A 26,043-nucleotide genomic window follows, 5' to 3' on the forward strand; every position below is an offset into this window, starting at 1 on the left:
CTCCCTTTCCCACGTTTTGAGCATGGGGTAAGATAGGATCTTGTAGCACAGTACACTCTCAAGCTTCCCCAGCACGAGATGACAGTTCCGCTTTCAGTTATCAGGGCCGTCGAGGGCAAGTCTTGTTTCACTTGAAAGTCTCTTGCCTTCGAAGACCTGATGTATCCACGATAACAAAATAAAATTTTGTTTAACAAATGATAGTTCGGTTTCTCCTGGGTTTTAGAATGAGGATTCTTCAGCCCTGGCACTGACCCCTCAAACAGTTCTTTATCCATATCAGTATCTTTGGAGATTGTATCTTCTGTTTCCGAGTATCTGATGTACTCAAAACAACTAACAAAAAAGTTATTTTAACAAATGATAGTTCGTATTCTTATGACACTTAGGATGATGACTCCTCACCCCTGGGTCAACTCTACCTGGCGCAGACCCCTCTCGATTCTCAGCCTCCCTCCAATGGGTTCACTATGGCTTTTCTCGTTCACAAACTCTCAATGGCTCTATAAACAGTTCCAGTGGACATCCCTCTGCCGGGTTCACATTTGTCAACACACTGTTTCTTGGGACTTTAGAATTTACCCCCTTTTTGTCAGCCTGCCTCCGCCGGGTCTACTCTAGCCAACTTCCCAGTCACATTTGCTTTCAATGTCTGTGGCATTCACATCCCTTGCTTTCTCATGATGCGGGATTCACTTCCCTTGCTTTCGATGCAGTTCTTAGGTCAAAGGCTTTCGATTGAACAGGGATTTTGCTAGACCTCCTGTATGAACACTTTGACCTGTTCTGGCGGCTCTCCTACTGCCTTCTGGTATTTGCAGTTTTCTCAATATGGTATAAACCGGGGTTTCTCGAAACAGCACCCACGTGGTGACGGTCCCCTCTTCAGCTGGTCTACCCTTTTACAAATTCACAGTTCTTTGAGCTTCTCTCAATATGCCACTTTGCGACTTTCATTCAACACAGCCCAGTTCTTATCGGTTCTTCCTTCGACTCACCGACTGTGATGAACCGCTTGGCCTTCCTTCTATCTGGAGTCAAGGCCGGTACCACGGTAGCAGGAGTCTCCCTTGCTCTGGCTTATCGGCGTAGGCATGCCCTGTGTACCGTTGACATCTGCTGCAAGACTGTATAGCTATTGGTCTCAGGCTCATGTTTTCTTCTTTGAATGTTCCACGGGTTTGGGCCTGAAAGGGCAAGGTCGCTTCTCTCCTTGGCACCCTCTCGGTTCCCGCTGCCTTTCTCCTTCTCTTAAACAGGCAGTTTTCATTAGCTGTCTCGTTGTGCCGTCTGCCTTGCTCGTACTGTGCTCTCTTACTCCACCTTTTATCCCTGTGGGGATAGGGAAAGGCCGGAAGGTGTGTGTGATTTTGGTAAATTTATTTTACTTGTTCATTTATAGAGCGCACCTAACCCTTAGGTATCTGGGCACATTACGTAACGTTACACATTAATTTTACATGGCAGACAGGTAAGATACAGTACAGATGAAAGTTAGAAGTACATCAAAGACATATGCAAGTTAACAGAGAGAGCAAGACAGTTAAGGTGCCTCCTGTGAAAGGAGCCATGTTTTTACATTTTTCCTGAAGCAATAGTAAGAAGGTTCTGCTCTTAAGGCTACAGGCAGAGAATTCCATAATTTCACCGCTATAACTGGGAAGCTACTGCCCCTGGCTTTCTGTAGCTTAAATCTAGGAACCTTAAAAGCAGTTTAGATTTAAGGACCTAGTGGGTCGGTCGGATAGGTTTGTTGTGAATTTGCAGGCCAAATATTTGTGAGCTGAATTAGAAAGGCGTTTTTATGAGTGAGTGCTAAGTTTTTGAGTGCGATTCTGTCTTTGACTGAAAGTCAATGAACATTGCTTCTAGCCGCCGATATATGATGATTTCTAGGGATGTTAAGCGCTGTTCTTAGGACATTGTTCTGAAGTATTTGCAGTTTTTTTTGTTATGTTTGTTGGTTCCTAGGTACAAGTCATTGCAATAATCTAGTTTGGATCGTATGAGCGTCCTTGCCAAGGACGTGCAACTTGCTTTTGACAAGAAGGGTTTGCAGGCATTGCTTAGTTTGCAGGTATAGGCTGTGGTGGAGGCTGTCGCGTTGACTTGTCTAGTCATGGTCAGTGAGGAGTGGAGATATATTACGAGTGTTTTCACTTCCTAAAATACTTTTATATTTATGCTGTCTATGTTAAAGGATTTGAACTGGCTGCCTAGTTTATTTAGTCTAGTCTTGGAACCGAAGAGAAGTAACATTCAGAGAGAGGCCATGTTTGGCCATCCATGCTTGAATGATTAGGTACATTTTGTTGAGCAGTTTTGTGTCTGTGTCATAGTTCCCAGTGATGGGGATAAGGATTTTGGTGTCATCTGCATACTTAGTGTAGGTGACACCCAAATAGTCAAGGTTATCGAAAAGGGGCTTCGTAAAGATGTTGTAGAGCGTTTGGGATGCACATGAGCCTTGTGGTACTCCGCAGGTGACCGGAGCAGGATCGGCCAACGCAGTTGGTGCTGATACCCTCATGGTTCTGTTGTTCAAGAAGAATTGAATCCATGCAGTGGCTTTGGCTGAAAAATGTTCTGCTGTCGAGAGGTGTTTGCATAAAACTTTGATTGACTAAATCGAATGTGGCCGATAGGTCAAGAAAAAGAAGGAGGGCTAGATTGCCTTTATCCGTTATGTCATCCATCTGAGTTTTTAAGTCTAGCAGAGCTGTTTCTGTGCAATGTCTTGGTCTGAAGCCTGACTGACGCAGGTCGAGAAGATTATTAGTTTCCAGAAGTTCCTGTATCTGTAAGTATGCAGCCCTATCTAGGATTTTCAGTAGGAAGGGTACTGTCGTTATCAGTCTATATTTAGTCAGGATGTTGGGGTAAAGGCTGTTTTTTTAAGAGTGAGTGTAATCGCGCATCTTTTAGATTGGTTGGGACTGTCCTAGTTTCAAAGAATGCGTTTATTAGTGTGGTGATGAATGGCACGAGATCCCTCCTTGCCTCTTTGATAATAGTTGCAGTGCAGATGTCCCCCTGGCATCTTAATGCTTTGATGCTCGTTATTATGCCCTCTAACTCCTTAATGGTAAGGGGGAGAACTTGAATAGGTTGCGAGGTTTTGAGGAGGGATTCTGGGGCTCATGTGAGTGTGAGTCAGAGGTAAGACTCAGGTTTTTGTTTTAATTTTTGCTTGTCGAAGTGCTATTTTATCTAGCAAAGCTTTTTGTATGTTGGTGCACCAGGTCAGGTCTTTGGTGCAAGTTTTCAGTGGTGGTATAGGGGATTCCAATTCTCTGAGTATAATGAATAGTTCTTTCATGGCTGAGTTTGCTTCATTGATTCTACAATTATAAGTGTCCCTTTTAGTCTAGTGGATGGCAGTTTTGTAGTGGTTGGAGGCTTTTAGGAATTTTTCTTTGTTTGGTGCTGAAGGGTGATTTTTCCATAAAGCTTCAGCACTTATTTATTACTGCGTAGTGTTTTTAGGTTGGGAGTGAACCATGAGTTTAAATTAGCGTGTGGTTAGGCTTTGCGCATTTTCAGTGGTGCTATTGTGTTGATGGCTTGGTGTAACGTTCGGTTGTATAGCTCTCCTAACGACGAGGGGTCTGTGTTGGAATAAGGGTGGTTGATAATTGGTTCTAGTAGAGGCAGTAACTTTAATATTGCGGTTATTTCTGTTGAGTGCAGGTGGTGCAAGTGTGTTACAGTGGTTAGGTCGGGTACTGGCCTGTATGGTGAATGAGATGATGTGGTTATCCAACCAGGCGCAGGGTAAATTGGATGGAATATTAGTAGCACAATTGAGGTCAGCAAGCTGATCTAGGGTTCTCCCTTTGCTGTGTGTGGGCATGGTAATGCAGTGAGCGAAACCTAGTTTTGTAATCGTGTTGGCCATGGCTAGGGCATTGTCGTCCTTCATATAGGCCTCGATTATCTCCCAGCAACATCAACATCATTTGGGACCCTGGTTTGGTATTTGCAGTGAGGAGTTGAGTAATATCTTCCTCGAAGGTAGTTATTGGGCCTGGGGGTCTATACATGAGGTGGATCGTTACTGTTTGTGATGCCGTAAGTGGTAATTTAATGGATAGGAGTCCTCCTGAGGGGAAAGGGTGATTAGGTAGAGCTATTAAGCCAAGCTGAGTCTTGGCAATAAAGGCGACTCCACCACCTCTGGAACACTCTCTGTCAAGTCTGGTGATAGTGTAATTGTTCGTGATGGCTAGTGAGAGTGCTGAACCTGCAGCAGCGCGTTACCAAGTCTAGGAAGTGAAGCTCATTTAAGGTTAAAAGGTCAGTAATGTCAAGAGCATGAGATGGCAGGGATCTTGCGTTTACAAGAGTGCCCTTAATTAGTGGGGTCTTACTGTTGGCAATGTTTGTTGGTAGGATGGTATTCGCTAATGAGGTCAAGTCATTAATATCTTTGCCATTGTCTAGTTTGATTATTTATTTCTTCATTGGCAAGGTCTTGGTCTTGATTTTACTTCTCCAGGGGGTAGGTAAGCTTTCTTGAGTCTGGTACCTAATCAGGAATTTCTGATTTCTGTAGGGCAAGGTAGGTTGGGTGTGGGTCGAGCAGCATATAGCTGAATCCAATTGCTTGACTTTTGTGTCGGGAAATGTTAGGCAAACAGGTTTCATATTAATCCTTTGTGTTTTATGTCGGGAGAAAGTGCTTGTGTCGGAAAAGGGGCGGGGTAGGGTTTCTGAGTGTGGTTACATGGAATGATGACCCTGGTATAGGTGATCTCGGAAGGGTAGGTTATGTAGGGTTTGAGTAGGAGGCTTGGCAGAGCAAACAGGAATAACTGGGATCGTGAAATGAACAGTGGGGATTGTGGAAACAGTAGTTTTCTGTCGTAATAGATTGGGTGTTATCGAAAAAGAATAACCAGAGGGACGTGGAGCCGAAGGATGGGGAGTATTCGAGTGGAGACCGGGGAAACAAGGATTATGGGAGTTATGGGTTTTGAGGGTAATGGGGTGGTAGGATGTTAAGAAGGGAACTTCTTTGTATGGAAGGGAGATAGATGTGGAATAACCAAGAAAAAACCCTCACCCTCCTCCACGGTATAATACTGCATCTCCATTTGGGCATTCCCTTGAGCATAACCACGGGTTCCCTTACCCAGGTGAACCTCCCTAGCCCACCCCCAGGGTTAGGATCTGAGAGCGCCGGCCCGCCCCTTGCCACCTTAATAAGGGTTTCCCGAGGTCTACTTGGGAGAATACCCTTAGGTTTCTCACAGCTTCTTATCTGATCATTGAGAGGAAATACAGTGAATGCATTACCTCCCACCCGCCACTCCTAAATATGTAGAGAAACACTTCACTGGTTGCCAGGGGCTTGCACTGGACTAGACTCACTGTGAGGGGCTTCCCCCACCATTTACTAAGAGGAGATTCAGGGAACGCATTACCTCACACCTGCCACTCCTCCATATGTAGAGCAACACTTCACTGGTTACCAGGTGCTTTCACTGGACTAGACTCCCTGTGAGAGGGCTTCTCCCATCTGATCTATGAGGGGAGATACAGGGAACACATTACCACCCACCCGCCACTCCTCAATATGTAGAGCAACACTTCACTGGTTATCAGGGGCATGCTCTGGACTAGACTCACTGTGAGAGGGCTTCCCCTATCTGATCTCTGAGGAGAGATACAGGGAACGCATTACCACCCACCCGCCACTCCTCAATATGTAGAGCAACACTTCAATGGTTATCAGGGGCTTGCACTGGACTAGACTCACTGTGAGAGGGCTTCCCCTATCTGATCTCTGAGGAGAGATACAGGGAACGCATTACCACCCACCCGCCACTCCTCAATATGTAGAGCAACACTTCAATGGTTATCAGGGGCTTGCACTGGACTAGACTCACTGTGAGAGGGTTTCTCCCATCTGATCTCTGAGAGGAGGCACTGAGAACGCATTACCTCCTACCTGCAATATTGTCACAACCGCGGGTTCCTGGCGGTTGTGGAACAGGTGGAAACATGGCCGCCAACGTGTTGTGCCGTCACGTCTCCTCCCTAGTCGTCTATTGACGGTCTAGTTCTTTCCAAGATGGCCGCCGCCTAGTGTATTTATCCTTTCCACTTTCGGCGGCTCGGCGCGTTGCAACTTTCTTGCTACCCTTCGTTGTCACGCTCCTTGTTATTTCCCTTGGCGGTGTTCCGCCCATCCCTCGTCTTGTTTCTTGGCATCCCCCTTTTTTCTCTCTCTGCCTCCCTCTGGACTCCCCTTGGCCCCTTTGCCATTTTTCCCTGTTCCAGCTTAGCATTCTCTTCCTCCCGGTTCCCTCCGCTCTCTACCTGCATCTCCCGGCTCTGTCTGTGTCTGGTCATCGGACTGCTACCTTTGGACGCTGGCTTCCCTTCTCTGCTTCCGGATCGCTGGGATCGTCATCCAGAGGGGTTTTTGTGCCGCAAGACTTTTCCCCTACTCCGTCTTGTCTGTCGCGGAGGGGAGTCTCTGTTGACCCGTTTACAAGGTCACAGTGGCTTCCTTCCGAGGCCGGCCTTACCTACTTAAGAAGAGCAAGACTCACGGGCATCGCACTCGTTGGAAGAGGCTGGACTACTCCTCTACATCAGGTGAGGAGGAGGGGGAATTTGGAGACACTCTGTGTTTGAGTGAAGAGGAAGACATTACCGAGGTATTGGAAAACATACCCACTCAGTCTGATACACCTGATAGCTTGCAACGCCTAAGCCCTGACATGGCAACTCCCCAACAGCTACAGGAACTCGTAGCAGCGGTACAGACCCTCAACCAAGAAATGCTAACCCTTAAGACAGACAATGCCGCTCTTAAGCAAAGGGTAGACGCCCGAGAACAGCAAGCCACAGATCTTCCACCTCTGCCCTTGGTGTCAGGCAAATTTGACGGTTCTGAAAGGAAGGTTAAAGAATTTTCAGAAGCCTGCAACATTCATTTCGCCTTTAGACAGCACGCCTTTGCCACAGACCATACTAAAGTAGGATTCATGATTACCCACATGACAGGGAATGCTTTGGCATGGGCCACTCCCTTAGTCTCTCAAACTGACCCAGTTCTTCAGAACTATGCAGCATTCAAGGATCTATTAAAGCAGACCTTCCTCCGCACCGAATGAGCTCACATAGCGAGTGAAGACCTACTGGATGTGCGTCAAGGAGGTTCAGACCTGCTCTCCTATATCTCCTCTTTCAAGAGGTTAGCGGCTGAGGCAGGCTGGCAAGAGGAGGCACAGTACACCATATTTCGAAGGGGTCTGAGAGAGGAGCTAAAGATGAACTAGCCCGGATGCCTCGCCCTGACTTGTTCTCTGACCTCCTAAAGGCTGTGGTGCGAAATGATTTCCATTTGACTGAATGGAAGAATGAAAGAAGGAAGACCCGCAATCTCGGTCCTTCCCTGGAAACGCATCCTTCTACCTCCTCACCTGCTACCTGTCCTCTCACCAGAGAAGAACCTATGCAAATTGGAACTACCAGAGCACCCCTGACTGCTGAAAAAAACAAGAGGAGAAGGGAGGGAAACCTCTGCTTGTATTGTGGCTCTGCCACTCACCTCCTGAGGGACTGTCCCGACGTACCCCCAGACGGTCGGGAAACGAACGCCCTCGGTAGCCGACAGGACAGGCTACCGAGGGGCTTTTTCCAGTTCCTACACTACACTTTCTGTAACCACCGCCAAGTCCACTGAAGATCACCGTCTAATGGTGATATCGGTTCTGCTCCAGTTCCGAGGAAAGGAGATCAAGACCCAGACTCTGCTAGATTCTGGTGCTGCGTGGAATTTCTTGGACACCCTATGGGCCGATAAGGTGGACCTACATAGAATCGCCAAAGAAGAAGACCAGAAGGTAGAGGGAGTAGATGGTACTCCTCTGTGCTCCGGTCTTATCACTCACACCATGGAGGACGTGCTTGTTTCTATCCAGCAACATTCGGAAACATTGAAGTTCGACAGCATCCGCGCTGCCCATTTTCCGATTATATTGGGGATTGGCTGGCTCCGAAGGCATAATCCCACCATAGACTGGACGAGGAACCTCTTGAACTTCCATTCCACCTACTGTCAAGAGAAGTGCCTCCCGGGACCTTTGTTTGAGAGTGTCAAGACTGTATGTGCCACAGAAAAGAGCTCCATCCATTGTATTCCGGGCTGTTTTAAGGAATTTGTTTCGGTCTTTGAAGAACAGCAACCCAAAGAGCTACCGCCCCACCGGCCGGAGGACTGTAGGATTGATCTCGTTCCTCAGGCCTTGGTTGCCTTTGGCAGGATGTATCCCCTCTCTATTTCTAAAAAAGAAGTCCTCCGACGTTATCTGGATGAAAATCTAGCCAATGGTCTTGTCCGACCATCCAGATCACCTGCAGGGGCCTCTTTGTTTTTTATACCCAAGAGAGGTTCCAAAGAACTAAGGCCATGCATCGACTACAGAGGCCTAAACCAGTTGACCATCAAGGACAGGTATCCCATGCCCATAATCTCAGAGATCTTGGAGACGATCCAGGGCTTAGTGATATTCACTAAACTTGATTTACGTAATGCCTATCATCTGCTCAGAATCAGGACCGGAGATGAATGGAAGACGGCCTTTCGCACTCCCTTTGGCTTGTTTGAATATCAGGTAATGCCTTTTGGACTAGTGAATGCTCCCTCTATTTTCCAGAGGTTTATGGACCGCATATTCTCGGATCTGTTGGGTCTGAATACTGTGGTCTATCTTGATGACATCCTGGTTTTCTCCCGCCAGACCGAAGAGCATACCCTCCAGGTAAGGGAAGTACTACGCAGGCTGCAGCAACACCACCTTTTGGTCAAACCGGAAAAATGCTCTTTCGCCCAATCTTCCGTATCCTATCTGGGGTTTTTCATGTCTAAAGAAGGGATCACCATGGATCCTAGGAAGGTTGAAGCCATACTTGACTGGCCCTCTCCTTCATCGGTCAAAGATATTCAGAGGTTCTTAGGTCTGGCAAATTTCTATCGGAAGTTTATCCCTGAGTTTTCCAGACTCACTCTCCCAATCACCGCATTGTTAAAGAAGTCCTCCACGCCTTTCCAGTGGTCTACCGAAGCCGAAGACAGTTTCACCCGTTTAAAGAACAGGTTCTGTACCGCACCCATTCTAAGGCAGCCCGACCAACGTTTACCCTTTGTTTTGGAAACTGACGCCTCGGCTTCAGCTGTGGGAGCTGTTCTCCTCCAAACCAACCAGGGCCTGGAACATCCCATAGCATACTATTCTAAGACATTGAGTCCGAGCCAACAGAACTATTCCGTTATCGAGAAGGAACTACTGACCATGAAATTGGCTTGTTTGGAATGGAGACATCTGCTCCAGGGAAGTTTGCATCCTTTTTTGATTCGCACGGACCATAAGAATCTTCAGATACTGCGACAGCAAGAATGCTATAACACTCGTCAAGCCAGATGGGCACATTTCTTTGCTCAGTTTCATTTTTCCATCACCTATATTCCTGGCTCTCAAAATCAGATTGCTGACGCTCTGTCTCGTAGAGAGGAGATATCTCCAGCGTACCGAAAGGAATTAATGTTTCCTCATACCAAGATCATCTCCACGGTATCCTCATTCCTGGAAGAGGTCAGAGAAGCATCGCTTTCTCCGGAAGGATCGACCTTGTCAGTGGGTAAGCTGACGGTTGACGAGAAGGACGGTCTATACTTCACGCAAGTTAAATTAATCCTTCCCTCACAAGCCCTAAGTCAGCAAGCTCTTCGGTGGTGCCACGACTCTAAGGTAGCATAGCAGGTCATCGAGGCCTGCAGGGCACCCTAGATCTTCTCAGAAGATCATGCTATTGGCCCAACATGAGAGCAGACACTTAGACTTACCTCCGGACCTGCTTGATCTGCATACAAAACAAACACTCCACACAAAGATCCATTGGCTTGCTTCAACAGGACCAGATCCCTCCGGGTCCTTGGAAGCACATCTCGACCGATTTCATCGTGGACCTACCCAGTTCTCAAGGGTGTACGTGTATCATGGTGACAGTGGACTCTTTCTCCAAGTTAGCTAATTTCTCACCCCTGTCAAAGATACCTTCGGCTTCTGTCATGGCAGAGGTCTTTCTCAAAGATATATTCAGGCTACACGGGCTTCCCAAAAAGATTGTGTCCGACCGTGGTAGCCAATACACCTGTAAGTTCTGGACTGCATTATGTCAACTGCTAGGCATCGAGAGGACTCTGTCTTCAGGTTTCCATCCGCAAACGAACGGACAGACGGAAAGGCTAAATGGTACCCTGGAACAATACCTAAGGTGTTTTGTCAACCAGCTTCAAGACAACTGGGTATCCCTACTCCCCACCGCAGAGTTTACTTACAATAACTCAGTTCATGATGCCCTCGGGTTTAGCCCTTTCTATTGTACTTACGGTTTCAACCCTCAATCTATTGTACCTGTCTTTTGGCTTGAGACTCTTATACCCTCCATTGAAACCTCCCTGGCCGAAATAAAGGAAGCTCATAACACAGCTAAACAAAGCCTCCTAAAGGCCAATATCCGGAACAAACAACAAGCTGAAAGACATCGAAACCAAGTACCGGCATGCGTGCAGGGGTCCAAATTTATGTTGTCAACTAAGTTCCTGCCTTGTTGGGTCCGTCCTTCTAAGTTGTCTCCTCGGTACATCGGACCCTTTGAGATACTGCATAAGATCCACCCAGTGGCCTATAGCCTCAAATTACCAGGAACCCTTAGTCAGATTCATCTGACGTTTCATGCCTCCCAATTGCGCCCTTTTGTGTCGGACGATCGGAAGCAGAATACTCCCAAACTACACATCCTACCGGATCCCATCTCAGATGAGTATGAAGTCTCCCGCATCCGAGACTCCCGGTACCACAGAGGACGCCTTGAATATCTCATCCATTGGAAAGGATATCCTTCATCTGAAGATACCTGGGAACCCCGGCCTCATGTACATGCTCCCCGTTTGTTGCGACAGTTTCATAGGCTCCATCCCAGCAAGCCGGGAGGGAGCCACCTTGGAAGGGGGCATACTGTCACAACCGTGGGTTCCTGGCGGTTGTGGAACAGGTGGAAACATGGCCGCCAACGTGTTGTGCCGTCACGTCTCCTCCCTAGTCGTCTATTGACGGTCTAGTTCTTTCCAAGATGGCCACCGCCTAGTGTATTTATCCTTTCCACTTTCGGCGGCTCGGCGCGTTGCAACTTTCTTGCTACCCTTCATTGTCACGCTCCTTGTTATTTCCCTTGGTGGTGTTCCGCCCATCCCTCACCTTGTTTCTTGGCTTCCCCCTTTTTTCTCTCTCTGCCTCCCTCCGGACTCCCCTTGGCCCCTTTGCCATTTTTCCCTGTTCCAGCTTAGCATTCTCTTCCTCCCGGTTCCCTCCACTCTGTACCTGCATCTCCCAGCTCTGCCTGTGTCTGGTCATCGGACTGCTACCTTTGAACGCTGGCTTCCCTTCTCTGCTTCCGGATCGCTGGGATCATAATCCAGAGGGGTTTTTGTGCCGCAAGGCTTTTCCCCTACTCCGTCTTGTCTGTCGCGGAGAGGAGTCTCTGTTGACCCGTTTCCGAGGTCACAGTGGCTTCCTTCCGAGGCCGGCCTTACCTACTTAAGAAGAGCAAGACTCACGGGCATCGCACTCGTCGGAAGAGGCTGGACTACTCCTCTACATCAGGTGAGGAGGAGGGGGAATTTGGAGACACTCTGTGTTTGAGTGAAGAGGAAGACATTACCGATGTATTAGAAAACTTACCCACTCAGTCTGATACACCTGATAAATATGTAGAGCAACATTCACTTGTAACCAGAGCTTGCACTGGACTAGACTCCCTGTGAGAGGGCTTCTCCCATCTGATCTCTGAGGGGAGATACAGGGAACACATTACCACCCACCCGCCACTCCTCAATATGTAGAGCAACATTTCACTTGCAACCAGAGCTTGCACTGCACTAGACTCCCTGTGAGAGGTCTTCTCCCATCTGATCTCTGAGGGGAGATACAGGGACACATTACCCCCCACCCGCCACTCCTCAATATGTAGAGCAACACTACACTGGTTATCAGGGGCATGCACTGGACTAGACTCACTGTGAGAGGGCTTCCCCCATCTGATCTCTGAGGAGAGATACAGGGAACACATTACCACCCACCTGCCACTCCTCAATATGTAGAGCAACACTTCAATGGTTATCAGGGGCTTGCACTGGACTAGACTCACTGTGAGAGGGCGTCTCCCATCCGATCTCTGAGGAGGCAGTGACAACGCATTACCTCCTACCTGCAATATGTAGAGTAACATTTCACTTGTAACCAGAGCTTGCACTGCACTAGACTCCCTGTGAGAGGGCTTCTCCCATCTGATCTCTGAGGAGAGATACAGGAAACACATTACCACGCACCCGCCACTCCTCAATATGTAGAGCAACACTTCACTGGTTATCAGGGGCTTGCACTGGACTAGACTCACTTTGAAAGAGATACAGGGAACACATTACCTCCCACCTGTGACCTGCCACTCCTCAATATGTAGAGCAACACTTCACTGGTTATCAGGGGCTTGCACTGAACTAGACTCACTGTGAAAGAGATACAGGGAACGCATTACCTCTCACCTGTGACCTGCCACTCCTCAGTAATGTAGAGCAACACTTCACTGGTTATCAGGGGCTTGCACTGGACTAGACTCACTGTGAAAGAGATACAGGGAACGCATTACATCCCACCTGTGACCTGCCACTCCTCAGTATGTAGAGCAACACTTCACTGGTTATCAGGGGCTTGCACTGGACTAGACTCACTGTGAAAGAGATACAGGGAACGCATTACCTCCCACCTGTGACCTGCCACTCCTCAGTATGTAGAGCAACACTTCTCTGGTTATCAGGGGCTTGCACTGGACTAGACTCACTGTGAAAGAGATACAGGGAACGTGTTACCTCCCACCTGTGACCTGTCCTTCCTCAATATGTAGAGCAACACTTCACTGGTTACTAGAGGGTTGCACTGGACTAGACTCTGATGGAATTACCAATAAAATGTCTCAGAGCAAATAACCAGGCAGACTCAGAGAAGATGGTAAAATACTGCTTCATTCTCAATGAAGGAAAGCAGAGTACATCTTCATTCATCAAATTGATTCATGCAGGATCACAATGTATTTTTGATTATACTTAGTTTATTTAATACTATCTATGGCGTCATCCTACATGGAATATTATAAATACCTATTGAGGAGTGGGATTGTATTAGGGGAACACATCTACATATAGAATGCATGACTAATAGTCTCCCATGGGTGGTCTCTTGTCTGTTGGACACGCCTTGGGCTATTACTACACACGTAGCACCCTGGTTACAGAAAAGCATATGGCAGCGTAATAATACTTGCAACATTGTATGTAAAAGTGCATATCAGGCTTTTCTGATTGGTTAGCAACCTAAATCCAGCCTTGGACTATTGGCTCGCTATCTGAACGTACATAGAAACGAAACTCAGATGCCTGGAGATACTTCAGCCCTCTCCTTGTTTTCCCAACTAGTCTACCCTCTAGTAGGCCTCATGCCAGTGTCCTCTGTTTGAAGGCTGACCTCGCCATTCTGCACTGTCTCGGAACATTCATATATACTCGATGTAGGCACACCATTATCTTAGCTTCAAGCCTAATGAATAGCCCCTGTTTGCAAGCTCTTCGTCACGTCTTAAGAGACCACGAATGTGTCCCTTTCAATAGTGTATTCAGCACTTTTTGATTCAATTATACTTGCTGCAGTTGCTCCTCTTAGCCTTTAGAGATTTGCTCTCTCTATCCCATATAAACTTTATGCACTTTTAATTGTCCAATTCTTGGCATCCGTAATTGTTCTTGTTCCTCCTGATTTTGAGACATATGTCCTTCGCACATGATCTGCTCATTGGACTCCCTTAGGACTCTGCCTTCCTCTCTAGAAATAGCATCCTTGGTCCTAAGCCAATTTACTCCTCTATTTTGCAAGGGAAAAGAAACGTCTTCATCATCTTCCTACTTTAAGATCGCGGACTCGTATTTTGAGGTAGCTGGGTTGATTGACATAAGCCCTTATCCATTTTCTTCTAATAGCCGTCCTAAACGTTGAATATATAATAATAATAATAATAATAATAATTTGGCATTTATATAGCGCTACGAACCCTCAGGTATCTGAGCGCTGCTTATTATTACCCACGGTGTGTGGTGCTCATTTATCAACCTCGGAAGGATGAAAGGCTGATTTTGGCCCCGCCGGGATTCGAACCTGCGTTAGCAGGCTCTGCACGAATGTCAAAGTGAGCGCTCTACTCACTGTGCCACTTGACCGGCTTAAGACCTCTCATAAGCAGACTTCTATATGTTGTTTCTTTCTTGCGTTTTTAGCCTGTTTACAGTTATTGACCAGTGAGTCGGTTTAATTCTTTTTTGTGTTTTTGATTACTGTATCATGGGGTTTTTCTTAGTGCTTCCGTTACATCGTCATTCTTAAGTATTTTAATATTGTTTCAGCATAGGTTCTTACATCTTCTTTATGACATTCTTTTGCTGTCATCAGACTTTGTTTTAACGTACATCCATTCTGTTCATGGCTGCATTTTGACAGCTTGGCAAAGAGCATCCTTCTTGGTAACTTTCCTCCACTACGTCAGCTTATGGGTACACTCTAAATGTTTGCCTGAGTATATATTGTCTCTCATACACTCAACGTGGTACAGAAATATTTCAAGGATTCATGCATTGGTTCCTAATTGTGGCCCTTCATCTGCCATTCCAATAGGATGCTGCTAAAGGTATGGAGACGAGGGAGAAGGTGTCCGCCTGCTCCTGTACATTCCCCCCCTCTGGTCGAGTTCTCAACAAAACTCTTCACCTTCTCTTCTACATTGCTTCGTATGATTCTTCAATTATGTCATATTTAATTTTCTCCTGAACCCATATCTTTGTCACACCCCTCATGTGACCGCCATTCTTTATGTGTTCATCCACACTCCAGGTCGTGTAATGGCAATCCTCTGTTGGTGAACATAATATCCATTGTCCCACATAGTTCTGATGATCCTTGGGATAAAGATACTTAGTTCATGGAGGTGCAAGAGTACTTTTCTTTATGTGCTCTCGGGTACTGCCTTCAGTTTGCTCAATTGTTCCAGCATCAATGTAAACCATCGCTTCATTCCAATAGCTTTCTTGGCTGTCTAATTGCATTGTCTCACGATGATTGATCGTTACCTTATGAGACAGAATCCTAGCAACACAAACACTAGTATTGTTCAAAGCATCTTAAAGCATTTGCTAGTCATGTATCGCTTCAGGTAAGGTTCCATTTTCTTCATCATAGGCATGTATGTGTACAAAGCAAGAAGGTCCAATCTTGGCACAGACGCCACCTTCCATTGCTGCTATCAAGTCCAGCACATACCTGTTCTGGAGGGCTGTATGTCTTATTGCCTTTAATTCTTCTCTGAACATGTTGAACCCCTTTATTTTTGTATTGATCGACTGCAGCAGTTCCCATCCAGTGATCTAGAGCCACTTGGTGTTCACTCCAGCTTGGAGTCCTGGCAAGAATATGGATGTAAATATCACTGCCATTTTGCTGAACAATTTATGTTCATCAGGGATATCATGATACGCCTCTAATGATTTTGCTGAGAAGTAATTTTCTTGTTTTTGCCAATTTCTGTGAAGTGATCGTCTCTTACTCATGTGTGCGTTTATCTTCAGGAAGTCTACTATCTGTAGGTCGCTCTGTGGTACTACCATAGTACTACCATGGCTGGTATGCTTACCAGTACTAACAAACACAGTCCTCCCCAGTCTGGTGTGAACTTTATATATGCTTGTGTTCCACAGGCTCAGTAATGATCCATCAGGGCTGCGGTTCCATCTTTCATGCCTGGTACATCAAAGGTTCAGCCATACTTGAGGTTTTCACCAACTTTTATTTTGCCACTATTTCTGAAATACAAGGATGCATTCTTAAGGGGCAATATTTGTAATGGTCCCCCCTCATCATCGACCTAAGTCAGTACTCTTACAAGTTTAGGCCATTGGGCTTTGCATTCAGCCTCTGTATTCAACACAACTAAGCTCCATTGTCCTGTTAATGATCTTGCTCTGCACACAACTACTCCATCGGCCCATCCTTCAGGAGTGAGCACTGTCCCCTTTACTTGCAGTTCAACATCTTGTACTACTCCCTCTTGATTCCTACTCCATTCATTCCGGTTTGTTCATATTTTATCATTCGTACATAGGGCCTCATTACACGGTATGCAGTAACCATGGCGCTATTAGCGCCATGGTTGCCGCCGGTATTTTACCGTGTCCGCCTTGGTGGATGGCGGAATTACCGCCCTACTCCAAGGTGAGCGGGGCGGTAATTCCCCATTCACCAAGGCACTTCCCCATTCCAATTTTTGCCCCCATCGGGCTCAATGGGAATGGGGAAGGAGCTAATTACGGTACCGCAAATTGCGGTACCGTAATTAACACCAAGGTCCCTTTGCGGGCCCGTTCCTTAATGGCTGGTAAAACTAGCCGTTGGGATCGGGTCCCGCAAAGGGACCTCATAGTAAGGCGGTAAGGGTTTACCGGTACCAGTGCCCTTACCGGTACCAGTAAACCCTTACCGCATTCCGTGTAATGAGGCCCATAGTGTTTTTCTTTTCTCTTCATTTTTTATTCTGTACTGAGTTTTCCTCTCTCTGATTTGTATTCTTATTCAGCCATACTATGGATGCTGTTCTTCCGTGGTTAGGCAAAAGTGCAAGGTGCGTTAAACAATGTGCCTTTTTAATTGATACTTTTGTAGCTATGAATAGTTCGGATGTTCCCAAGGTGTAGGGTATCAAGGAACATACATCACAGCTTTCGTCTGAAGCTCTTCTTCCATCTTCTTTCATATGCTGGTACCATAGGTTATTATTTAAATGTACTGCTTCATCTAAATATGTTTATATTTTCACGATCTTCCTCAATCTCTCTTTTATGTCGAAACAGGTGCATTGTTATATTATGAAATCTGGCCATTATATCCTTGGCAGGGACAATAGTAGATGTTTCTGTATCATGTATTATGTTATCATTTGTAACATTTCTGAATGCCATTGTAATAAGGAAGAAAACACAAATCATAATACTGATTGATATCACTGTTAATATCACAAGAAAGCCTATCAATTTCCTAGAAGGCAATGAATCTTCAACTTGTTGAAGCTTCTCCATTGTATACATATGCAAATGTATTACCTCCTTTTTTAATCAATTCTATATCAGAAATTGGAGTACTGTTTCAATTATCACTCTCCAAACAATCCAACTGTTCTTGGGGTTCTACAAAAATGTGACAATGTTTATTCCCCTTTGGGCAAAAGCTGGATATGTTTCATATATGTAAGATGAAAGAATAACTAAGAATGTGTATACCAATGTAATAATAGGTATAGATGAAGATCAAAAAAAGTTTCTTCGTTTTTCTTTCAAAGATCGAATTCTTCTCACATTGTCTCTTTGGGTTTAATCTAGGGAACATTTTCCACAATTACTGTTTAATTAGTTCATAAGACAACCCTAATCTAAAAATATTTTGTGTTGTTCATCTGTGTTCTTGGCCATAGATCGTGTTGTCATTGGTTGCCACTCTTCTCTTGCTTCACTGTGGGCACTTGCTTTACTGGGGATAGGTGCAGGAGAGGTCAGTGCTCCACCTTTATGGGGCTTGATATTGTGAAGATGGATCTAAGCCCGTCAGCCATTTGAGCTTTGCGACGTTAGGGCTTACTTGCTCCACCTCATACGGTCCATTAAAATGAGGGGTATTCCAGGTACGTACATATTTCTTACTAAACCCTGGTCCCCTGGGTACAGTATTGGAGGTTTAAATGAGTCTTTCAAACTAATAGGCAAATCATCCTCATAGTTCACTGTTGACCCCTCCTGTTGGTTTTTGATCTGTAGAGAAATAAAAAAACATACTTCGAGTCATCATTTTCAAATAATTATGTATCTCATCTCCTAATGCCTCCACTACACTATGGACATCTGTATTTGTCCTTGCTGGGGCGGGGGATGAGAGGAGTTCTCATTCAGCGTCCAGTCACCAAGTCATGGGGCGTTAAATGTTGATCTGAACCAGTTTGATTGCGTAATGCATACAATGCAAGGGGTAGCCTATGCAGCCATCCCTTCTTTTATGTAATTTTACGCTTTGCTATTCTCTCTTTCAAAAGGCCATTTAATTCTCACATATCCCGTTGGCTTGCGGGTGATAGGCTGAAGCAAACGTATGCTTGATGCCTTAGAGTGAGACTATATTTTCAAAAAGTTATTCACCAAATGTGGTCTATTATCGGAGTGCAAAACCTTGCACAACCCCATCTTGGAAAAACTTTGTGGACTAGAAACTATGCAGCACATGCAGCATCGTGATGCATGCACGGTCCTTTCTTCAATCCATATAGAAAAGAGACATACTACAACTAACATGGGTCAATAACCATGACATGTCTGCAACATATCCACATAATGGATATGCAGGTGTTTGGAAGGGGCCATTAGGTCTAGGGATTACTCCTCTCACCATTCACAGAGTGTGCCCTGCTGTAGATTTCTGGCACACAATACAGTTTAAAATGAATTTTTCCACATGTACACTGAGATTCAGTACGAACCAGTCTTCTGCTATTGTAGCACCTAAACTCTCTCTCTCTCTCTCTCTCTCTCTCTCAGCACATGTAGTCAGAGTACACTGTCACTACCTCATCCTCAAAACTTTGTATTACAACAATAAGCGCAGCTAATTATGCCGCCTGTGCTAAATAGGTTGATGGCAATCTTCTACTTATCAACACTTCAAATCTACCTCCTCGGATCAGCTTTACTACTGCTGATCCCGAATGTCTCACCCAGGTTTTTGATCGATTCTAGATGAACCATCAATAAAATCCAATTGCCCTCTTCCTTGATCATTATCTCTAACATGGGGAATATCATTATAACACTCATTGTATATAACACTGTCATGTACACGATCATCTTCTCCCAACTGGTTCAGTTATGAATGTTGCTGGATTCACTGTGCTACATATAACAATTTTGATTGCAGGGTTTCAGATAATCACCTCATACCCGATGCTCTTTGAGTAGTCAATGTACTTTTCGGGTTTTGTAAAATTACAAATAATGCATGCTCTACAAACAGAGTTACGGAACATCCCATAGTTATATTTGAAGCTTTTTCTATTGCGAATGCAGCAGCTGCAGCAGTCTGTTTCAGACTGTTCACAAGGATTGCATCCTTTCATAAATGAATCTAAAATCCCACTGTAATAAGCTAATGGTTTATGACCATGTCCTGATGTTGTTTTCTGTGTAAGGACTGTTGTCATGACTTCTCTATTTGAATGGGAAAATAAGTAAAATTCTTCACTGTAATTTGGAATTCCTAATACAGGAGCTGTACTAATCACTTTTTTTAATTCTTTGAATCCTTCAGTCATGGCTTCTTCCACACTAATTTAGTTTTAGCCACCTGTGTCTCTTTAAACGCTTTTAAAAGTGGTCAAATATATGTACTGTAGTCAAAAACCCAGGCACTGCAATAATTGCATAGACCTACAAATTGCTGCATTTGGCTTACTGTTTTTGGGTGTACGGTTCTCATAAAGGCTTTGCTCTTTCAGGTGTCACTTTTCTTACTTCATGCAAGATTAACTGTCCTATGTATAATACTTCTTCTTGACCATACTGTAATTTGTCTTTGTCTACTTTGTACCATTTTTCTGCAAGTATCATCATAGGTTTGACAGAGTCTTCTCTACATTTTTATTTTGTCTCACTGCACAATAAAATGTCATCCACGTATTGAATTATGGCACCTTCAAGCTGAACATTTCCCAAGTCCATTTGAAGCACTGTATTAAAAACAGAAGGGGACTCACAGTACCCCTGAGGCAAACGAGTGTGTTTCAGACAAATTGTTCTATATGAAAAGGAAGTCAAATCCAGTGAGCCTTTATTTTGAGGAATTGAGAAAAAAGCATTTTTCAAATCAGCAACAGTAAAGTACCTGGCTGTTTAACGGGATATTGCACAATATTGTCGCAGGGTTTAGAACTACAGGACACTCTGCTTTGACTATATTATTTTGGGGTAAAGATCCTGTATGAATCACCATGACCGCCCCTTTGATTTTTCGACTGGGGACATGGCCATGTTACATTGAGAATCTGATGGTACTAGAATGCTTTGTTTCAATAGGCCAGATATAGTTTCGAATATCCCCTCATCTGCTTCTCTGCACATCAGGTACTGTTTTGCACATGGCAAAGTAGCTCCTGGTTTCAGTTTAATTTTCAATGCTCCCACTCCTTTCAATAGGCCCACGACATATGGACTTGTAGTTTATAAAATCCATGGCACCTTTTCCACGTCGTCCTGAAAAAATGGCTGTTTCATTTTTACCAACGTCATTCTCTGTGGTACCTCTATGTTCTTAACTTTAATCCAATATGTGAGACTTATAAAGAATACTAACTCATCATCTGAATAGTCATCCCTAAACTGTACTTTGTCTGTCAGTCTATATACTTCAATGAGTGAGGGCTATCACTGTTCTCCATCCCATTCCCTCATCGTCTGTTCCATGAAGCATCACCCTTTCTTCTCTTACCACTGCTGCTTCTAGTTCCACAGGAATAACTTGCCCTTCCTCATCATGCATAGGAATTTCTGTCCTGAACAAAAATGTATTGGGCATCCTTACTATTCTGCCTGCGAATTTAGGTAACCATGATGATAAAATAGTGACTCCATATAAAAATACTTCCTCGTCTAGAGGGACTCCCCTTAAGGCTTTCTTTTCTGTAAAGGCTAATATAAATTCCCTCACATTCATATAGTGTATCCCTGGGGTTGAACACATTATGCCTCATCAGTAAAAGATATCGTCATGTTAAGCTTTGTCATTAAATCAAGTCCTAGTATATTCACTAGTGTCTGTGTTAGGTATAGTAATAGCATAGACATGTCGTGTTGCCCTATAGAAATGGGTAATTCGTCTGTAAATGGAACTAAATGTGTCACCTCAGAAAATCCATGAGCATTCATGGCAATGCCTGACATTGGGTATTTTCCCTCACAAATACAGGAACGAGTCGCTCCAGTGTCTGCAAGAAATGAGAATGTCTTGCCTCAGATCGTCACCTTGATCCTTGGTTCCTCTTGGGGGTCTGGTGTTACGGATAGTATTGAAAACATCAGGTCTTCCTGTGGGCTATCCTGTTGTGGGTATAAATTCATCCCGTGCCTGTGAAAGGATTCACTCCCACCACAGTCACACTACCTAATTTGGGTTTTAGTACTTGTGTAGCTCCCGTGTCCATTTGCCATTGTGATACACCTATCTGTTGCATTGGGATGTATTGTATTTGTTGAGTGGGTGCCTGTTGCCTTGTCATATGTGTTTGCTGTGGATGCCCCTGTAATGACTGTGTCTGCATTGGTGCTTGTTGGAATTGCTGAAGTTGTGGCGATTGCATCTGTATTGGCACTTGCTGAAACTGCTATGGTTGTGGCGCATATGCCTGATTCTTCGTTTGATCTTGGCCATAATATACTTGTGAGTCTGTATTGTATTGTGGGGAATATCCTGTCACCCCTCTTGTTGATTGCCAATTCAGTTGTTGCATGCCCCTTCTACTTGCTCTAGCCATATGTCCTATTTTTCCACAATTCACACATGTTAAGGGCTGTCCGCCATTAGATCCTCTCCTTCCTTGAACATTTTGAAATCCTCCTCCTCGTCGTCTTCGAGGTCCATTCCCTCTGTCTCTTGGCATATAATTATACCCATTCTGATCTTGGGCATTGGCTATATTATTTTGCTGTGGGAACTGCATCACTTGCGCCATGCTTACCTCATTACTTGTCACCACTGCTCCCTCTACAGCAATCTTTGATAATTTCTTCTACACCAACTTCACCTCTTCTTGCTTTCTACACTTGGCTTTCTTCTTATCTTTGTCTTTTAGCATTTTGTATTAATGCATGAGTGCCAATTGTAACTCTGTCCATGATTTTGCTTCCAATCCCACCTGTTTCTTTAACTGCCTCTGTGCTGGCAGTCCCTGATATAATATGTGGTAAAATAATGCTACAGTTTTATCCCATGGTTTGTGCGTCTCCGTACTCCATCTATCCTGAATATCCTGAATATCCTGAACAAAAGCAATGGGGTCTTCATCCTCCCTCATTTTCCTAGTCATTATCGCCCAAATATCCGATGCATTTGGATATTGTACTCTAAGCACTCACCATATGTCTGCCGTACAATTATTGAATGGCGCTCCATCATGCCCTGCGTTTTGTGCAGTTACTTTTGGGTACCCTACTCTTCTCCAAATGTCATCAGCTCTCTCCCCCAGGATAGCTGACAATAGGCCTTTCATATCGCCTATAGCTAACGTCATTCCTGACATACTTTCCTCGAATTCCTTAATCCAGTTTCCTGCACCAGAAGTCAAATTCGGCAGTATGCATTTTTTATTTTCCTTATCCATTTATGGCTATGGTATATATTGTGGTAGACCGCTCCTTTCTCTAATAGGGGAAACTGTGAAAACCCTCGTCCTTGGTCATACCTTCCCATGCTCCTTGTTCTTCAGGCTCCATTATCATAGCCTGCTTGTTTTATAGGGTCCTCTTAATCTAACCAGTCTACACTTGATTCTCTTGAAAATCCATATACGCCCTCTTCTTGCTTCTTCTTAGTTTATTTCTTTTCCTCTTCTAACATTATTATGATATGATATGATATGATATGATAGGTTACTTATAACGCGCTTAATACCCAGAGGTTTCTAAGCACGGACCCGGGGTGGAATCTGTGGTGCTCCATGTCGTCTTGCTTCCAAGGTGAGCACGTTGCCCCTGAGCTATCCTACTGGGACACCCAACTTGTATGACTGTTGTCCTCTTCTGCGTTCTCAAGATCTAACCTATTTAAGGATAATGTTCTATGATTGTCTGCTCTGACATCATCTAAGCTTCCTCCTATTTCTCTAAAATAGGCTCCTTGTTAATTCTCTTGGGTTCTATATCCTTCCTTACCCCTCATTTGTCTATATCATTTCCTCATCCTTGTCTCGATGGTGTCTGTGTCTTCTTCTCTCCATGTTGGTAGGTCTAGTAATCCTTCCAACCCTCGATGGGACGGTTGTGGCCCTCTCTCTTCTTAGGTTCTTTCTTGCGTTTCTATGGGTATCATGCTTCAACGGCATAAATATTTAATCTCATCATCATTAAATCCCCTACTTCTGTTAATTTTTTCCTCTTTTCTCCTTTGTAACGTACGTGCTTTCAATCGTTGGGCTTCTACTTCTTCTCGTTTCTTTTCTTCCAGCCTCTCCTTTTCTCTTTTTGCCTCATGCTTTCTTCGTTCTTAGCTTCGCTTACATTCCTTTTTCCTTTCTTGTATGTATAGCCTCTCTTCTTTCTTCTCTTTCGCTTTCTTATCTCGCTCTTCCCTTTCCTCTCTTTCTCGAACTCCATTAATAACTTTATCATCTAGTTTAAGAAATATTTGTCCTCCCATCCATTCGTTCTGTATTATTGTCGTACCCTTAACCTTAACTGTATTTTTTATTCCTTTTTGTTTCTCTGCCCTTCCTCTATTTCTATCTGTTTATTATGTCTATCCCTTTTCTCATCATACTGTGTACTTTCATCGCGTGTCTGTATATATTTGCGTTCTCTGTTTTTACTCTCTTCCTCTGTCTCTTCAGTAGTCTAGACAAGGGGTTTGTATTGTGGATTAACATACCCGACTGCTGCTTTTAATTCCTTTAGAGGGTAAAATTCCTTCTCTTTATTCTCTACGTCTTGTTTCTCGGGAGGGGAAAGAGGAGCTGAAGGTGTTGCATCTTCCCCTTTATACTGACTAAGCATCCACTCCCTATAGACTGGGTCTTCTTTCTCATTCTGGTACATTTTCCAAAACTCTAATACTGCCAATTTTTTCTCTAGCTCCTTTCCCTTATGTGTGGCATGTAAATATTTCACCAGATTACGTAATACCCTATTTGACAACAAACCTCATGGATGCCAGGTCAGAAATGTTTTATTGATTGTGCCCTTAATCCATTCGGAATGATACTGCCTAATTTTGGCTTTATATCTTGGTAATGTTCTGCATAAATGTGTGAGAGGTGTTTCTTCCATGATGACAAGTCAATTCAGACTGCCAATACTTACCTAATTTTGTCCTGTTCCTTCCAAGTTTATTAAATATATCGTTTAAATATATTTGAGCAGGCACCATCAATCGCCGCTCGTATTCCTGGAAATCAGAATATTTTCCATACCTTTATTGATTATTTCTTTGGAAAAATCTATTGACACTGTTATTTTTGCACCTTCGTTTACCTTTCTGTTAATTATTTTTATATCGTTGTTTGTTTTTTTAGTATCTCTAAACTGTCTTCTTTATTTATATTTTCGTTTCCTCTATTTCTGGTTATTTGCTTGATGTCAATCCTTGGTCCAAAAAATGTACTGAAAACATTGTTTTGTTTACTAAATGTATTTCTTTATGCTACCATTTCTTATTTTTTGTCGCACGTTATCCTTCATTCAAACATAGTATATCTTTCACATATTCTGCACTCTCTATGGGGCTGAATCATGGAATTTGTGTGCTGAAAAACAGGGATTTGTGCGCCATTCTGCCCTCTAATCCCTGTTTAACAAATGGGGATTTGCGGGCAGAATGGCACACAAATCCCCGTTTTTCGGCGCACAAATTCCATGAATAAGCCCCTATATATATATATATATATATATATATATATATAAATCAAAAAACAAACATGTATTCTGTGGTTGTAGCACTACAAAGAAAACAAAGAAAAAAATGTATCAAAGAGTACCAGCACACATAACCAGGCTACCACTTGTCTTCTGTTCCATTTTCTGTTTGATGGGGCCATCAAATCGTTTGGCAAACGTAAATATTCTTCCTTGTTCATAATCAAGGCGATCCCTTTTGAATTTGTGTTGTTTTCTTAATCTTATCTCGCCTTCGTATCTCTCTAGATTTTCTTCTACTCGGGACAACCTTCTCTTGCATTCATCGCCATCCTCCGAGTTGAACAATTGCTCTTCCATTTCTTCAATGTCTTTGAGTAATTTGGTTCTATCCAGTTTTGCATATTTTACCAAATTAGCAATCATCTTGAAGGAGCATGTATTTGTATGATCTGTCTATTCTTCAACTAGCCTCGGATCTATGTCCTCAAAGGTCGGGATGGTGAGAATCCTCAGACCTCTAGGGATGCATTGGACATCTAAATACGTTTGCAATGTCATAGCTTCCCACCATTTAGCTATTTCTTTCTTCTTGATTCTCTCCAGTTTGTCCAATTTTTGCTGTACTGTCAGACTGGCTGGTAGACTGTTTGCTGCCACCTCCTCCCTTGTTGTCTTCTCTTGATTAAAAAGGATGTGGGCTGCCGCCCGTCTTTTGGCTTCAATCTGGTCTGCCATGACAAAAAGCCCCAAAAAAATATATTAATTCGGGCACAGGAAAAATAAATATTTCCTTTGTGTTTGCACCTGTTGTGGTAGCTCACACTGAGCTGGTGGGATAGGTCAAACCTATTCTCGACTATGATGCATACTGTCACTCCACATGTGTGGATGCAGTGTGCTCTACTCAGTGGGTCACCCCCATTCACAACTCAACACAAAAAGTATTTGTGCCTGTTGACTCTATTTTCCCATAGGTACAGAGAAAATATAATATTGCAATAAAATTGCTGTTTGTGATTTGGGGGGGCGGGGGGAGTACACCATGACTCTCTGTATGTTTCTATACATAGAAATCAATCTGAGAACAGTAGATATCTCTAGTCATGGGAGGCGGCATCTCATGGTTAAATGTGAAACAAAACACAATTCGCCTTTAACTGCCCAGCCTACATGCAGCTGGTGCTGCAAAGTACTGCAAGCTGACTTGCTTTCTAAATTATCAA

At 44.1% G+C, this 26,043-nt stretch overlaps 1 protein-coding gene across 2 annotated transcripts in view; it reads left to right on the forward strand.

Annotated features, from left to right (window-relative positions):
• The window catches only part of SLC26A6 (solute carrier family 26 member 6), a 453,283-nt gene that overhangs the window by 388,923 nt on the left and 38,317 nt on the right, over positions 1–26,043 (forward strand). The window lies entirely within an intron of this gene.

Source organism: Ambystoma mexicanum, chromosome 2p (genome assembly GCF_040938575.1).
Source record: "Ambystoma mexicanum isolate Mex_15411 chromosome 2p, UKY_AmexF1_1, whole genome shotgun sequence".
In the NCBI taxonomy this organism is placed as follows: domain Eukaryota; kingdom Metazoa; phylum Chordata; class Amphibia; order Caudata; family Ambystomatidae; genus Ambystoma; species Ambystoma mexicanum.